The sequence below is a fragment of the Anser cygnoides genome, chromosome 1 (genome assembly GCF_040182565.1).
Source record: "Anser cygnoides isolate HZ-2024a breed goose chromosome 1, Taihu_goose_T2T_genome, whole genome shotgun sequence".
Classification (NCBI taxonomy): domain Eukaryota; kingdom Metazoa; phylum Chordata; class Aves; order Anseriformes; family Anatidae; genus Anser; species Anser cygnoides.
This window is the reverse complement of record NC_089873.1, coordinates 173,079,767-173,098,568: the sequence shown is the minus strand read 5'-3', so window position 1 is coordinate 173,098,568 and position 18,802 is coordinate 173,079,767. Positions and strand designations below refer to the sequence as shown.

Below are 18,802 nucleotides of genomic sequence, written 5' to 3'. Positions count from 1 at the left end.
ACAATAACAACAAAAAGAAGTGTGATATAGTAAGCACATTTAAAAATGGTTTTTAAACAATTTACTGAGTGTTGGGTAGCTTTTTTTTCTTTTCTTTTTTTTAGATTCAACCAGATGCTATTTTTGTGTAGTCCTAATTTTATGTTTCACCATTTTATGTTTCATCCATTAAACATAAGGATGTGATCCTCCACTACTGATGATGACGAGATTCTTGGTTACTCACCTTCAATATAACTTGAAGGTTTCAGCTAGGTCTGCAGGCAAATGACCTGGCCCTAGGGGATGATACATTTCCTCTTCATTTCTGATAGAGACATCTCAGAAAACAATAATTTTATCCTGTTTCCAGGATTAGGTTCATCCTGGTTTCTTGATGAGGTCCAAAATGTTGATTGTATTTTGTATATTTACTACTTTAATTAGTGCTTTTCAGATGTGGACTTTTAACTCCACAGCCGTCTTCAGTTTCAGGAATGTTTTATTTAAGAGTTGTTTTTTGTTTGTTGGCTTGGTTTGGTTTGCTTTTTTTTTTTTTTTAATTACATTTGAATGTATCATATATAACTCGTATGAACCTTAATTTCAGAAAAGGAAAATTTAAAATATATAGCAAAGAATTTTTTTTAAAAAAAAAAGATTATTGTAGTTTGCATCATGAAATTGGAAATTACAGTTTTAAATGTGCTAGAAATTTGGTATCATTTGCTTTAATGCTTCTTTTTACTGTCAACAGGTGGCATTTAACCTAAACAGATATCAGAGAAATAGAATGGATTTTAAGAAAAGGAGTAGTTATCATGTATATTGAACACGTTCAGGCAAGAAATTTCTGAAATGGTTGGAAACATACCCTGTGCCCCATGCCACCGCCCAGAACACTGTTCTGGGCCTTGAAAAGCAAGTCCTATGGTTACATGGCACCCCAGAAAGAAATGAGTCAGACAATGGGACTTATTTCCGAAACAACCTGATAGACACTTGGGCCAAAGAACATGGTATTGAGTATCAAAGAACATTTCAAAGAACATGGTATTGGTATATCACATTCCCTATCATGCACCAGCCTCCAGGAAAGTTGAAAGATACAATGGACTGTCAAAGACTACACTGAAAGCAATAGGTGCCGGGACATTTAAAAATTGGGATATGCATTTGGCAACGGCCACCTGGTTAGTCAATACTAGGGGATCTGCCAACTGAGCTGGACCTGCCCAATCAAACCTGTTACATACTGTAGAAGGGGGGATAAAGTTCCTGTAGTGCACATAAGAAACATGCTGGGAAAAACAATCTGGGCTACTCATGCCTCAGGAAAAGGCAAACCCATTTGTGGGATTGCTTTTGCTCAAGGACCTGGATGCACTTGGTGGGTAATGCAAAAGAATGGGGAGGTCCGGTGTGTACCTCAAGGGGATTTAATACCGGGTGAGAATAGCCCATGAGGTGAATTGTATTATGTTAATTATTATACAATAATGTCTGTCATCACTACCATGATTGCTATATACCATAGATGAAAAATGGTGATTAATTAGAAGGTATTGGAAAGAGTGTAACCTGAGCATGACATAAATGGTATGGAATAAGGGGTGGATATCTGTCCTGGTTTCAGTTAGGATAGAGTTAATTTTCCTCCTAGTAGCTGGTAGGGTGCTATGTTTTGGATTAGAATGAGAAGAGTGCTGATAACATGCTGATATTTTAATTGTTGCAGAGCAGTGCTTACATCACGCCAAGGACTTTTCGGCTTCTCGCTCTGTCCTGCCAGCAGGCAGGCTAGGGGTGCAGCAGGAGCTGGGAGGGGACAGACCCAGGACAGCTGACCCAAACTGGCCAAAGGGGTATTCCATACCATCTGACGTCTTGCTAAACAATATATAGGGGTGGCTGGCCGGGGTGGGAGGGCCGGCTGCTCGGGGATAGGCTGGGCATCGGTCAGCGGGTGGTGAGCAATTGCATTGTGCATCACTTGTTTCGTACACATTATTATTAGTAGTACTCTTATCATTATTATTATTATTATTATTATTTTCCTGTCTTAATAAACTGTCTTTATCTCAACTCACAGGCTTCACTTTCCTGTTTCTCTCCCCCATCCCAGAGAGGGAGGGGGGAGGGTGAGCGAACAACTGTGTGGTGTTCAGCTGCCGACCAGGTTAAACCACAACAATCAAATTCATGCTTCGGTAACAGATATGTAAGTATCTGTGGAAACTTTCCTTGGTAAATATGTAATAGTTCAGTTGTTCTAACAAAACTTCCAATTTATTTCAAAATTATATTTTATAGACCTCTGATGTATATATGTGTGTGTATCTGCTTGATAACACATCTAATGGACTATAATAAATTCCTATAAGAATGTTTTCTAAAGAGGAATGCAAGGTTAAAGATGGAGTTTACTCAGGTATTGTGTTTTGTTTTGTTTTGTTTTGTTTTTCTGACAAGGAATTCTACTATTAATTTAGTAATTCTCTAAAAAAGGACTGAATAAATATCATAGCCACTTAAGCGACCATATCCCTACAATCCATGCAGATAATAATAGGGTAATACTAAATATGTTTGCAGGTAGGAAGACCCAACCATGGAAATCATAGAATCATTTAGTCTGGAAAAGACCTCTAAGATCATCAAATCCAACCACTAACCTAACATTGCTAAATCATTGAAAAATAAAGTATTTGTTAGATTTCAGGGGGTGTTGTGAGTAACTCCAGTAAGAAGCTAAGCCCCACACAGCTGCTTACCCCCTCCCCCTAGCTGTATGGAGAAGAGAATCAGAACAAAAGTGAGAAAACACAAGTTGAGATAAAGATGGATTAATAAGTGAAGCAAAACTGCCCATGAAAGCAGAGGAATTGATTCACTACTTTCCATCTGAAGGCAGTTGTTAGCTACACCTCATTTGGGAAGTACAATTACATGGGAAGACAAACACTGTAACTCTAAGCATTCTCTCCCTCTGTCTTTCCCCCAGCTGTTGTTACTGAACACACTGTTGTATGGTATGGAATATCCCTTTGGTCAGTTGGGGTTAGCTGTCCTTGCTGTGTCCCCTCCCAGTTTTTTCTGCACCCCCCGGACTACTTGTTGGTGGGACAGCATGAGAAACAAAGTAGGCCTTGATGCTGTGTAAGAACTGTTCAGCAATAAGTAAAACATTGGTTTGTTACCAACTCTGTTTTAGTCCCAAATGCAAAACAGCACCATACAGGCTGCTGTGAAGAAAATTAACCCCATCCCAGCCAAAACTAGTACAGGGGTTAAGGTTGGTTTTATGCACATATTTATACTTGTTTGTTTGTTTGTTTGTTTGTTTCTCACTGAATTTGTTAGGTATATACCTCAGTATAAGGAAACAGACTAGAAATTGAGTTGGGTGGATTCACCTTTTGTTTGTTTGTTTGTTTTTCTTTTCCCTGTAAAAAGACAATAAAGTAAAATAAAATCAATATATCACGTAATAGAATAGTAGCAGAACTCAGTTGAAGACTAAGGACTTAATCCTTACCTTCTCTTTACTGGTCCTAATTGACCTTCAAAATAAAGATACACAACATGTAGTTTTATCTTATTTTATTAAGAAACTATACTAAAAAATTTCTGTTTCCAAATGGAGGAGGTTTAACAAATATAATTTTACTATAAGGACAATATTGCTGTCATCTAATTTTAATCCTTGAATATACAATAAAATGCATAATATAATCCATATGAAATAATTATCTAATTTCCTTCTTCTAGTGGACAGAGAAAAATACGGACTCAGGAGAGTGATTCATGCTATCATCAGAGAAATATCATAGGGGAGGATTTATCTTGTCTGAGTTAAGCTATCTTTAGAATCAATGGAAAGAAACCTCCACAAAATAATTCATCATTGTACCTTAAGATAAGTACCCGAGATAGCTGAAGTAACTTATACTCTAACAGCTATTACATCTTTGTGTTTTTTATAACTTGAGATGAAACAATGACCTAAAATTTCAACATATCTCAGTGAGATATGTTGAAGCAAGGAAAACCACCATAATTGCTTTTATTACCAAGACTGATATACTGTGACTACACACATACAAAATTAATAGTTGAAAATATAATTCTCCATAACATCTATTTCTATGTTGTATTTCTCTATTATATAGCACCATAATCCAAATAAATCTTTGTTCTAATGGTATGTTTTCATTGTATATTCACCTAGATGAAGATCTGAGTTCTTGCACTGCCTCTCCTGATAAATGGTCTTTTTTAAGTGATACTTCTATCCTTGCTATCCTTACTTTAGCTTCTTTGAGACTACAGCCATATCCCTCCCACTTCTTTCTGTACTATAATGCTTCATTTCTTTTTCTACATTGCATCAACTTGTTTATAACACATCTGTCTTCAGAGGCCTACTGGGAAAGCTTTTTCACATTTATCAGTCTTCTTTTGAGAATTCATCAATGATCAACTTGCAGCAGTGAGTGTATTCTCATAAAGAACACCCTGCAACTGAAAAGGTCTCTTCACAATAAAAAATACAATAAAATTCCCTTTTGCTTTGTTCCACCTAGTGAAGTTGAAATGCTCAGTCAACATGGAGTCTACAATTATCACTCAAAAACAAAACAAAAACTGCAACTGCTTAAATGCTTAACCTGCTTAATATCTTCTATTTTATTGCAAATAAGGTTCCCATTCTAATTCTCCCATGTTACTTTATAATCCTGTAATCATTTTAATGTTCTCTTTAAAAGGTATCACTCATCTTTACATACAATATTTACTCTTTTTATAAATGAAGACATCTACACCTCTGCTACTTATTTTGCTAATACCAGATAAAAAATATACTGGTCATGTATTTGTACAGAGTTTGTTGTTTTATATTATGACATATTGCCTCTGTGGTACATTTTGGTAATATCAAGTGGTACAGAACACTGGAACTTTTATTTTATCTTTTTTTTCTCTCTCTCTCTTTTTTTTTTTTTTCTTTCAGTCACAAAGGTATAGAACCATTCAAACATGCAAATTCTTTGTGGGAAAAGATGTAAAATATGGTTTAGCTGACATCTACAAACAATATGATAAAACTACAAAAGATACATTTCTTCAATGTGTAGCATAGGGCTTAACTGTTGGTTACTGCGTTTGCAGGAAGATATTGTATTATCTTGTCATCTTGATCATCAAAAGCTAAGATGTTCATACAAAAGAAACCAATCATAAAAATAGTTTTATGAATGTAATTATTCACCAAAAGCTATATACTTAACAGAGTATCTTTTAGATTGATATAACTGTAGAGAGAATACATTATCTTTGTTCTAAACAAAAACATGCATAATCGTACAAAGAAGACTCTTTATCAAACCTAATTGAGGATAAACCTGTCACATTAAAGTGTGTTCTTGGCACTAAGGTTATGCACAAAACCTTTCTGTGATTAATCTAAAAGTTTAAGCTAAAGAAGTACCGTATAATTGCTTATTACCATGAGCTTCTTACAAAATCTTAAGGGAGAATATAATTTGCACAAACATGCTCCTTCTTACATTACTAAATATTTCTTAGGGGAAAATGGTTAGAACATTAATGAATAATAACAACAGATAATTTCATTACAATTAACACAGACATAAGCATTTGTTTCTGTATCAGAAATGTTAATTGCCACAATATATGAGAAGCAGTGATTTAGAAAAGTTTTTTATCTCCTGTGCTTTAGCACTTTTTAATCTGGCAAAAAAAGTATTACAAAACATCAGATTGATTTTTTTTTCTTTTTAAGATTTTTTTTTTTTATTCACATGTACACAGGCAAAATAAATGTCATTGTGATAAATACTCATTATTGAATGTCACATAGGTTTCATATTAAAATGTTACTAAAAAGTATGCCATTAATTTTAAAACTCTGTACAATATAATAAATCTTCAGAGGCATAAGGAGAGAGAGAAAGAAACATTCCTTGAAGTTAAAGGGGTAGAAAGTGTATGTGCAATTTATTTATTTATTATTTTATTTTTTAATTAGGAAAAACAACTTCTACTGCCCAGTCACATTTCCTACTTTCTTCAGCTAGTAGAACTGAATAAATAAATGCATTTGAAATTAATTACTTGAAGTAAATCCTGCCACACTGCATCATTAATATTTATTTCTGTATTTATTTATTTTTATAGTAAAAAGTAACCTATAATTGATTTGATAACATGGATGTGTTGTTTTTTTCAATGTGTCACCAATTTTCTGTTTAGCGTTATCATCCAGATTTAGCAATTGTCTACACAGTAGGACAAGTCAGCAATACCAGAAACAGTCTCTGTCAATGGCCAAGCTTTTTTAATTATTTATTACTGAACAATAGCAGATTCTACATGATATTTAGAAGATGAAGTCTTTCTCTTTTGTTTAAAAGGTACTGAAAACACAAATGGATTACCAATCAGTTAGAGACTGAGTTGACTTAGTCTAATTTTAACATTCCTTTTATGATGGAATATTTTATAATTTACTAAAGTAAGAATGGAACAGAATTGCAAAGGTATTATTAGGATTTCCCAGAAAATTAGGTTTCCACTTCCTTAAAAGTCTACATGCTTAGCAATGTTGCCTTACACCCTTCTGATTAGAATTCTTCCTTGGGATGTGAGACAGATGAAAAGCTTCACTGTATCTAAATCTAGGCTCCTTCCATTGGCCTGTCTAGAAAAATAAACTATCTTTAACCTTAAAAGTGTCTTAAGTGTATTGTTATTATTATTATTATTATTATTATTATTATTATTATTATTATTATTGATGTTCTTGTTGAATTAACATGGCTTCCCTCTTTCTCTCTATTTTTGAGAAGGTATTCTATCTTGTATTTTTTATCATTTCCAGAATTTTCACTGAAAAATACATGAGGTTAAAATAACAATAAATCAATTTTATCTTTCTGAAATAAACATTAAAAAAAACAATCCTGAAAATCTTCACTCTTAATATGCTCTAGTATTAAGACATGTACACCAGTGGGAGATAAATATTAATTTGGAATTACAAATTCTGCAGAGTCTATCAGAACTCCAGGCAATAAATGGTGCTGTATGAGTGCTCTTATTGTGCTTTATTCTACCAAGTTGCCAAATCCTCCTTCTTTGCTTATTTAAACTGGTTTCTTATTCATGAAATTCAACACAATTCCGTATTGTAGCCTTAAACTTCACAAAACTTGTAACCTTAAGTTTAGTGATACTTTGGGACACTATCCTCATCAGTGAAGTCACTACTTCTTCCTGCACTGTGGTCACTCTCATGTACTGGTTTTGTCTTCCCTTGCGCAGCAGCCCCTCTCTTGTTGCTCTTTAACAGTAAATTCAAGTCCTTGTTCTAATGTCTATTTCAGTGTATTATATTAGTTATTAGTTACTTAATTTATCAAAGTCAGTATTTGGGACAATATACTAGATAGATGAATTTTTAAAATAAATATTTTTTGTTATTTTTAGGTAGTCATGTGCAGAGTCACGTACTCACCAAATTCAGGATATCGACATGCTCTAACTCTAGATGAAGTTATAAGATGGGACATATCTCGGCCAAAAGAATTTAACTTTTACATAGATGAGGTAGGCAAAGTATAGAGAAATAGCATTATCTCATTTTGCAGTTAGATAAATGAAGCACAGACCTCTTATATTATTTATGTAGTGTGTGCCATGATGTGATTCCAAGGGTCTTAAAGATCAGAGTGCTTTGACTGTATGACTATTCTTTGTGAAAGACATTTGTGTATATCAGTTTTATAGATTCATTTTCTTCAGGCCATATGTAGACATGATGAAAATACTTATTTTTTCAATCTCATGCCTGCACCAAACCTATGCATATGGCTACTATCCAATTCCGTAGCAAGCTTCAGTTATTGTACTAAAATCTCTTGGTAAATATTTGTCATTGTTCAAAGCTAGTCCTTTTTTTCTTTTCATTCTTACAAATATATTAACTCTTTTCCATTTTATTTATTTTATTTTGTTTTATTTTAATTTTATTTTATTTTATTTTATTTTTAATATACAAAATGAAACATCAAGCAGTTGAAAGACTCCAGAGATCTCATGACTCTGAATGCCATACTACACCACAAAAATCTTTATGTATAAAATTGCTACTCTAGCTCAGATATAACATTACTTTGGTCTTCAAAAAGAATGTATCTCTTGAATGAAAAAACATCTGTACAACTTATAGCAAATGTAAAGCAAAAATCAGTAAGCACTTCTTTCCTAGGAGAGTACTGTCTTTATTTCAGTGCTCATTAGTTTGCTAATTTGCTCATTTACTTTCTTGAGTTTTGCTCATTTACTTTCTTGAGTCAACATAAATCAGTAAAGATTTTAAACATTCTGTAGGCTTCGATATTACTGCTTTTCAGCAAGATAATAGAAGAGCTCTTAAGCTTTATAGTAAGGAAATTAATTTATTCTCTCTCATATTCTCTCTCTTTCTGTACAATACCCTGTGGCAGAGCTAATGTTCATGAATTATGTGCCTGGATTATGATAATTGTGTTGCAAGACGGGGATTTGTATACTGCTATAGATCTCTGTGAGGAACTCAGTTCCATTCACTTTTTGTAAATAACAATGGCCCAGTCTCACCACTCTTCATATCCATTTATGCCTCTTTGTGCAAGTGTTTTTGGTAGACTGAAAACAGTAACTAGGGATGACATTGTCTACACCATTTAAGGTTTTATGTACATCAAGTACATTTTAGAACTGTATATATATCACAGCCCTTTTAAATCAATCACTAGTAGGTAGGTTAGATTGTCATGATAATATTTTGTTTCAATATCTTATCAAGCAATCTATATTAGACTGCAGTTTACCTTGTCTTGGGTTATAGCACCTACTACTTCTCACTCAACTATGATTAGAAAAATGTAATAAAAAAAGTAATTGTAATGAACAATTTCTTTGTGTACTTGTTGTTTCTTTACACAAAGGCATTATTTCAAAAATGCAGCTAAAATAAGTGTACTGTGGACTGTGGACATTTGTTTTTATTGTCAACCAGTATTTCAATAATTTAACACTATTGCCTTAGACACTGGCTAAAATTCGATCCAGATTAGTCCAAAACTACTCCTTGTTGGGCTGTTAACACAGTGGTTTAAGGAAGCAATCATTTACTAAATCCTAAACCTCTCAATTTTTTCTCCATTCTACAGCATGCCACTGAGATTTCCTAATTAGTACCAAGAGGTTGAAATAGGTTGAAATCAAATCATCCATAAACACAATCTTATTAACCTAGCTTGCCCCTCCTTATCCCTTACCTTTTCATACAAGTTTTCATTTCTATTTCTTTTTCCTGTCATTGGGTGTTCATTGTACAGTATTCCTGTCTTATTATCACTCTAATACTCCTATGTATAAACTAGCTTATTTTCTGAAGATATCAATTCATTTCTTCATGTGCTTCATTTTCTCTAACTTATGCAAGAGATCTTGAGAAAAAGTCATCCTTCTTGTGTAACTTTATGGAACTTTAGAGAACACTTTAATGACTGTTAGGTGATTTTGCTTTTGGCTAAAAACTTTTGCATCTAGAACTGATCTAAGAAATCATGTTTGTCTAAGTTTTCTCTGAACATGTTTAGCTTGCTTTTATTTCTTCTTAACACTGATATTTTGATGCCACTGTGCTGAATCTTCATGCTATCAACCCCTGTTCAGAATGAATATCTAATAATTAACCATGGCTTTTGTTTCAGGGAAGAAGAAATAATTTCTCATAAGAGTTCACTCTCTCCAACCCATGAATTGAGCAGAGCTCTAAACCTTCTGAAACTCACAGCTACAACTACATTGAACATTCTCTAAACAAAAATGACTTCAATGTGTAATTCATTTATTTTGGAGATTAGTTTTTGTTGTTGTTGTTGTTGTTTTCCTTTCTTTCCTTGCAAACAGAAAAGGCATTGCTACAAATATTTTTACTTAATATACAGTATATATATATAAATTGATAGCTAATTTTGACCTCCACTATGATATGATGCAAGTACAAAAAATACTGATTTATTGTAAATATTTTTGGGGACTATTCCGTCATAAAACTGCAACTATTTTAACATCTTTTTATTAGTGCTTAAGCACTAATTTCACTTTCTTTTTCAGCTTTTGGAACAGAGTTCAGTAACCTTTCCAGATCCAACAAAAACTGCACAGCTCAAAATGGATTGAAGAAGGCATAGCAATAGAGAGAATAGAGCGAAAAGACATAGATTATGGCCATAATCCTCTATCTTCTTTTATTCTGACCTCTATTTATTTTTATGCATTCTAAGATGGTAAAGAAGGGTCAAATCCTGTCAATGTGCTATATACAGTTCCCACTGTAGTTTATCTGAAGGAAGAAATCAGGCAAAAATTTCTTACAGTAGAATCTCTTCAAATTTATTATAGGACAACTTCTCAGGTCTTATTTGTTAAATTCAAACATATATATATATATATATATGTATATATTTAACATGTCTTATTTTATCTTTTATCTTTCCACATGAATATCTTGACTCTGGCACTTTGTCCTTATCTAATTCTGTTATATTCATTGTCCTTTCATTTCTAATTTCTGTGTAACTGGTTTCTTTTCATCTGTGCCTTCACTTTCTAGACTGCTCTGCTTGTCTGTGTTTTCTTTCCAGCTGTCCTGGAAGTCCCTAGTACATTTGTCAAAGCTTCCATTTATGGAATAACAACAAGTGTCTAAATTCTCCTGCTATGTATAAGTGAATTTTAATTAACAATTTTTTTGGTTGCCTTAGAATTGAAAATTAAACTTTGCTGTTATGCTTAGGAACTGGAACATTTATGTTATATTGCTATTTTGTTCTCTGTAATATGTAATTAAAGTATTTTGAGAACTATAATAATAACAATACATGTTTAAAAATAGACTAAAATGAAACTTGTAAAAATATGTATTTTTACTCCTAATATACTCCTTTCACATAGTACCTCTTAAGCTCTTATGGTATCACTAATTGCTGTATAACAGCAATAACAATGTTCCATAATTACTTATTGAGTATTTAAACTTTTTATTTATATACTTATTTATTTTCTGCTTCAAACATTTTTTTTTTTCTTTATGGCTTAGGGGTGACAGATAAAGAAGACAGAGAAGGTGTTTCAGATTTCTGGTATAGTAATTTCAAATTTGTATTTATTTTTTTAGTAGACATCACCAATTGCTGTAATTGTTGCTTCATCCATTACAACAACTCAATTTCTCAGACAACCAATAAGTAGTTAGACTATACTTCCTGATGATTATTTCTATCTTCCAAGGAATTTCATGCTATAATGGGCAAAATGTCATGAATAATGAGGAATTATGATGGTGAAAACTACATCGCTAAACCTAAGAGTGTATTGTACCATGTGTTTTGAGAGATAGGAAAGAGATTTTTATTCATTATTTGTCTCAGTTTTGGGATCATCTCTTCCTTGAGAGATAATGCTAACACTATATAGAAAATTAAAACCTGAATATAAGGCTGTATAAAGTTCATCTTACATCTGGAGAAGAAATGAAAACAAAAGGAATGATATAATTTTAAAAAAATTTAATATGCTCAAAGTTTATTATTTAGTCATGCGTGAAGATTTCTTGCTTCTGAAATGACACATTATAAAGTTGTGACTCAAACTCATATAATTACCTTAGGATATTACATTACTTTTCTAAAATATATATTTTATCAAGTACTGCCTATTGCGTTTATTCTCAAAAATATATATGATGTTTTTTCAGTAAATGATCTGAAGAAAGTTGTTGTTGTTGTTGCTGTTTTTTTTATGTTTAACAAAAAATATGGCAATACCTGCCCGTTACATCATGTGGTTCTGTTGGGTTTCGTAGTTCTTTGTGTTCTCCTGTTTTCTTTGCTTTTCATTTTTCTTTCTTAATTGGCAGATAATTTAAATATTTCAGAATGTATTTTTCAGAACTATTTTGTTACTGGAGGGTTATAATCATCCTTTGTTGCTTCAGAGGGGGATACCAATAGGTTTAAAAAGTAATAGCAGTAGTGGTAGTAGTAAGTGCAACATCTAAAATTAATTTTTTTGACATGTAATATATGTGTTTATGATTATTGAATATTTAATGTTACAAATGTAATGTTACAAATTTAATCTTGGTTATATCTTACATTTTTACTTTTAATCAGATTTAATGTAGTTTTCAGTTATGTACTTAACTTTTTGATAGAACACAAGTAAAGAATATATTTTCCTTGTAAGAAAATATTTTCCCTATAAGAGAACAGGGTTTTATATAGCATATATTTTCATGCTATATATCTTATGTATCTATAAAACATACAGAGAGAGAGAAAGAGGGAGAGAAAGAATGAGAAAACTGCAGATCAAGTAGGCTGTTCAGACTATCTTCAACAGAATGCACTGATATCAACCAACATCTGTATAGATATTTTTTCTTCCTTTTTTTTTTCTTCCCCTAATAAGTTGCTGTAATTACACATTTGTTTTCTACCAGCAGGTATTTTTTCATAATCTTGGAAGAATATTTAGATCATCATAAAGCCATATGCTCAACATAACACCTCTTAATTTACAAAGAAATGCAAAAGCAGCTGGTTAGTGTGAATGACGTTTTCTGTTATACACCAGACTTGCAAGTCCTCAAGATTTATTTCAAGGTTGTATTTAAAGATGTCATTTTTATTGTTACAGATCAAAGAACTTCACTAAGGGTAGGAAATATTTAATGTCTCAGTTTCCTGAAAATTACTCTAAAAACTTCACTAATGATACATCTCCTTTGACTTTCTGTTCACAGAAAGACTGTAGTGCTGATAATGAGCATAGATTAATTAAAGTAATGGACTAAAACTGACTTTGGTAACAGCTGTGAAAATCTATATTGTGCTGTGGTTATTTTATTGTGTTGTGGTTATTTAAATGTACATAAATGGGACATTCAAGGTGTCACTGATCTAAATTAATATATACAAAATTCATGTATCTGTGGTGGTTGAACAGCCTATTTGATTTCATATCTTGAAACAGACCTAAAAGATCTCTTTGTTTGTATTTTTCTCTTATTCCTTCCAGCTTTCTTTGATGTGTATTTCTGATGTTATCTTTCATCAGTTGCATCCTATTTAATTAGTTAATAAAACGTAAAATAAATTTTAATATATTTAAGGTGTGGATTTCAAGCGGACTAGTATTTTCTTGTATTCCTTCCCCTTTCTTTTTTTTCTTTTTCTTTTTCTTTTTCTTTTTCTTTTTCTTTTTCTTTTTCTTTTTCTTTTTCTTTTTCTTTTTCTTTTTCTTTTTCTTTTTCTTTTTCTTTTTCTTTTTCTTTTTCTTTTTCTTTTTTTTTCTTTTTCTTTTTCTTTTTCTTTTTCTTTTTTTTCTTTTTCTTTTTCTTTTTCTTTTTCTTTTTCTTTTTCTTTTTCTTTTTCTTTTTCTTTTTCTTTTTCTTTTTCTTTTTCTTTTTCTTTTTCTTTTTCTTTTTCTTTTTCTTTTTCTTTTTCTTTTTCTTTTTCTTTTTCTTTTCTCTTTCTTTTTCTTTTTCTTTCTCTTTCTCTTTCTCTTTCTCTTTCTCTTTCTTTTTCTTTTTCTTTTTCTTTTTCTTTTTCTTTTTCTTTTTCTTTTTCTTTTCTTTTTCTTTTTCTTTTTCTTTTTCTTTTTCTTTTTCTTTTTCTTTTTCTTTTTCTTTTTCTTTTTCTTTTTCTTTTTCTTTTTCTTTTTCTTTTTCTTTTTCTTTTTCTTTTTCTTTTTCTTTTTTTTCTTTTTCTTTTTCTTTTTCTTTTTCTTTTTCTTTTTCTTTTTCTTTTTCTTTTTCTTTTTCTTTTTCTTTTTCTTTTTCTTTTTCTTTTTCTTTTTCTTTTTCTTTTTTTTCTTTTTCTTTTCTTTTTCTTTTTCTTTTTCTTTTTCTTTTTCTTTTTCTCTTCATGCAAGACTGCAAGATGAGGCTTTGTTGAGAATTAATAGCTGTTTTCAATAGTGACTAATAAAAGATAAGCTTCTATAGTAGGGATTGGTCATCACATTTTGTCATTTTCCTGAAACATTTTTAACAGTTGGCTGTGTGATATCAGCAGCAGAACTCTAAAACAAAACAAAACAATTTTAATTGCATTAAGAGAAGCAGAGAAGAAGAAAAATAAAATAAAACCAAAAAATATATATATTTTTAAAATGATAACTGGCCAGTTGTTACAGCAGTTACTACTTCATCAGGGATGTGGGATGTTTAGGTGCTGCAGTGATGTATGCCATTATAAGAACTAGAAACTGGAAAGCTAGCTAGACAAAATTAAAATAATATATGACCTCACTTCAGTGGCAGCAAGATTAGATCTTAAGTCAGTAGATATCTGATTAGAATTTTTTTTAAGAGCTGTGTTTTTAAAATTTACGTTTTAATTTATGTTAATTGCTTCTTCATACTGTTTGCTATTTAAAGCTGATTGTGAATAAGGTTATCAGATTTAAGTTTAGTATTAAGGGTCAGTTTGCAAAAAGCCAGCCAGACCACTTTTAGATTTTGATTCCAAAGAGAAAGCAGCATTAGCCTCCTCTTCTTCTTAGTATTAGCAAGATATGAAGACTAAAATCTAGTGCACCTAATTTGGCAGAAAGACAATCAAGGCCAACTAAAGTGTCTAAATTTTTAGTACAGCTAATCAAGATATATGTATGCATTCTGTATACCTTCAAATAGAAATCTAGGGCATCTTAGTTAGCTGTTTGCCTCTTTACATCATACACATATTTAAGCTTGACCACCAAAGGATGACAGTTTATATCTAATCTCTCTTAATGTAGTTTGGATGTCCTTCAGATGGTTAGGCAGAGCTAGGCATATATATCCCAGTGCAGATAGGATTACATGGATGGATTCCCACTTTCATTTTACAGTTCAGTGGCTATCAGACTAGCCTAAAATGGGTGGTGGTGGTGGAAATTAGCACTGAAACACAGAAGATCTACTCAGCTGATATTTATGTTTTTAATGTGTCATACTTCAAAGAGAAATTGATCAGAAACGTCTGCTACAGAGCACTCAGTGGAGTGTTTAATGTCTAACATATCCAACTGAGTCTGAATACTTTGTAAATCCCAATAAATGGCTCTGGACAGTGAAATGTTTAAACACTTATGTATTCCTAAGGATAGTCAATATCTAAAACAAACAAACAAACAAACTCCTTGTTTAGTTGTGTGGCATGGAAAATGCATCTGTCATAAATTTGTTCTAAAGATGTTGCTCTCTAAGGAGTCATGTTCATCTACTAAGGTAGGCAGCACATCACTACTTAGAAACATATGATGAAATTAAGAGGTCCTACAGAGCTTGATCTCCTTGATCTCCACAAACTCATTATAAAACAAAAATGATATACTGTTACTGGCTACAAATATACTTTTGAGAAAGTCATGGTGGAAGTTCAAGCACAGCACTCAGACAATGTTAACTTAATTGCCTTGCATAATTTTGCTCTTGTCAACAAGAACTCTCAGAAGCACTGCCAAAGCCCCAATCAGGGGATATCAACTTCAAGGGAAAAATTTCAAGGGGAAATATGATTGGAATAGTGTTTGGCTTCCTTAGTGGAGAACAGTCTTCTAAAACTTCCTTTAGATTTTGAATGTAGCATTTAATTTCAGTTTTATACCATAAAAATACCACTCTCTTGAACTGCAACAGTATTCTCAGATCATCATAAACATTTTACATGAAAAAACATGCACATAATAATGTCTTAAGGATGTGTGGGCTTCAGATGGAATCCAGAAGAGACCCAGGCTGAATCATATAGGTGCTAATGCATCTGGTTTGTCTTAGTTCAGTGAAAATATCCTCTAGGCATTGTTGATGAAAAGTAGATATTGCTGCATGAGCTCTGAGCAAGGAACTGGTCACTGACCTTCTTTTATTATGCAGTATAGACATCTCTCTTTGAACTCAATCAGGATTTAGTATTAGCAAGCATGAACTCCATTTTCATATTTAAGTCAAGTATATTTGTCAACTCACATGTTCCTGCAGAATTCTGTGTAGAGAGAGTCTTTATAATAAGATTAGCTCTTTGCTTCTCCAGAGAGGAAAGTGTTTATTTTTCAATGGATAATGATTTCTTAATAGATTGGTTAAGTTTAAGACATGGTGGTTAGTCTGCCGGAGAGCTTTTAGAATTTCTAGAAATTAGGACAATACAAAACCTGAAGTGATATCAAAGACAAAAGACAAATTTTGAAGAGAGGAAAATATTAGAAGAACCTCAAAAAAGGAATGCGGTTCAGAAGGAAGTGTGATTTGCCAGTAATCTGTAATTGCAACTAGGGGAACTTGCATAACTGATTTGGGTAAGCATCCACAATTCTACAGTTGTGTGCAGCGAAGGGAAGAAAAAGATTTGGGATTGTATCTTACTTTAAGAAAGCTATGCCTATTTTTAAATTTCTTTCTATCACCTTTGCAACTTGGCTGTACATTATCTGTTTTGGATTCTGTGATAAATATTTTCATTTCTTTATGCACCTCATGAAATAAGGATGCCTTTAATCTTAAAACAGAATAATGCTCCAGCATTCTAAATCTTTGTATGTGGTAACATAATTTGAATCAGTCTGAACTACGCATGCATCACCTAGTATTGCAAAATATTTTTCAAGAGAGTACCTGAATGGTGTGAGGATGATTCACAATTTAAACTACATGGATTAGGAGCTGATGTGATTTAAATCACAAATTACTTCATTGTCTGATTACAATGATTTGATTAAAGTCCTCTAGCTTGTGGAAGGACAAGGAACATGTCTGACATTTGGCAGTCAACAATATAGGTATAGTAGAACTATAGTAACTTGGTTAATGAAGAATTTTAGATACTGACTAGTCCTTATGACTGATACTGACTAGTCCTTATGATAGCTCAGTAGTGGGTTTAAGGATGTTAATACCAACAAAAGAGTTAAAGTAGGCATTTAAAAAGCTTTGTGACCTAATTTGAGAATGTGTTACATAGTTTGAAGAAAATGAATGCAGATTAACTTAAACATTAATAGAATAGCTGCTATGAATTTACATAACTTTTTCATAATTAATTATAAATAAAGTGTTCTGGCAATGTAGCATTACTTTCAGAAGGCTCCATGTACAAAATACATTATTCTTAATCTAAATTGACATTTTACAAAGAAACTACTCCAAAGGAACGGTTAATATGGATGATGTCAATGCCTATAACATTTAATTTACATAAGTCATCCACATCTGCAATATTCATCTTAGAATACATGCACTTTTTATTCATTTGAGATATTTACTGTAGTGGCAGAAAAAATAAGACCAAAAAAAAAAAAATTCGGAGAACTATACGTGTATGTACAGAACAGTGCTGGGAATATCCCAGAAGTTACGAAGACTATTTTGATTGTAAAAATACACTTGAAGTGCAAAATATCAAGAGAATGTTGGAAAGAGAATTGGAGTCCATAAGAGAACTGGAGCTGTATAGCATAAAATGTACAGAAAATATACCTATATGTATCTTCTATGTACAAAATACTCTAGCAACACCAAGCATTCTGTGATTCATTTTGCCTCCCAGAAACTATCTACTTTTCATTTTCATTGCATTATAACGAGTTTGTTGCTTGTTTCCCCTTACAGGGAAAGACTGCATCTTCATTATTCTTCATTTTCTTAATTCTCGGTGACTGTTGATCATGCTACTGGAGTACTAAGAGACACCTTTAGTGTGACTTGAAGACTATATATCCTCTTTGAACTCATCCTTTTTGAACTCATACACGTACAAAGGTTTACTTTGGAATTTGTACCTTTGCCATGTACCTGTACTGCTGTATAAAAATCTAAATAAAGTGTGCTTCAAAAAAAATGAATTAAAATTAATTTAGAGTACAAGGTCAAAGTTTTAAAAAAACAAAAGCCAAATAGCCAAATATGTAAGCATAAAATATGACTTTTTCAATGCATTCGATTTTAAACTGTGTTTTTCTAGCAAACTATTTTTCACATTGTGGATCAGACAAATTTCAGAATGATGAGATAGATCACATCACTGCTTTAAGTAGTTATCATAATACCCAATTAAGATAAATAAAAATTATTGCTAAAATTGGCTTAATAAGGATCTCTGTGGCGCAATGGGTTAGCGCATTTGGCTGTTAACCGAAAGGTTGGTGGTTCAAGCCCACCCAGGGACGTAGGTGTTTGTGTAAGGTTGGTACTCTTTTGAGGTCCCTTAACAATCTGTGTTATTCTATGATATCTGCTTAGTTAATCTCTTTCTTCTGATTTATAGAAAAAAATGACATGTGCAATGTTTCGAGAAATATTGAGTGTTACATACCGTGTTTCTAAAATACTGAATGCAATCTGGCAAGTATAAATATTATACCAGATTCATCTATATAAATTTATGTTATTTCATTGTATTGCTTAAACAAGTGCATCCATGAACCCAGTGATTAACAAAAAGAAGTATCCTATGCATCTGAAGCACGGATCAAAGCATTTCCCCAGACTGATACATTTATGGTACATTCAAGGTCTTGTTAAGAGCGAAAATTGAACATATATACGGATTAATTGTGGGCCTTATCAAAATCTTACTGATGCAACCAAAGTACAGCAAATGGTTACCAGGGTCACAAAATAATACTCTTAAACTTCTTACAGAAGAAAACTTTTATCTACTCCTTTTCTCTGTTGTTATGCTCATGATTCCAGTGTCCC

At 32.2% G+C, this 18,802-nt stretch overlaps 1 non-coding gene across 1 annotated transcript; it reads left to right on the top strand.

Moving 5' to 3' along the window:
- The first annotated feature begins 18,196 nt into the window (after nt 1-18,196).
- On the top strand, nt 18,197-18,270 carry TRNAN-GUU (transfer RNA asparagine (anticodon GUU)). The gene has a single exon. It is a non-coding gene; the product is annotated as a tRNA-Asn (tRNA).
- The last annotated feature ends 532 nt before the right edge of the window (nt 18,271-18,802 follow it).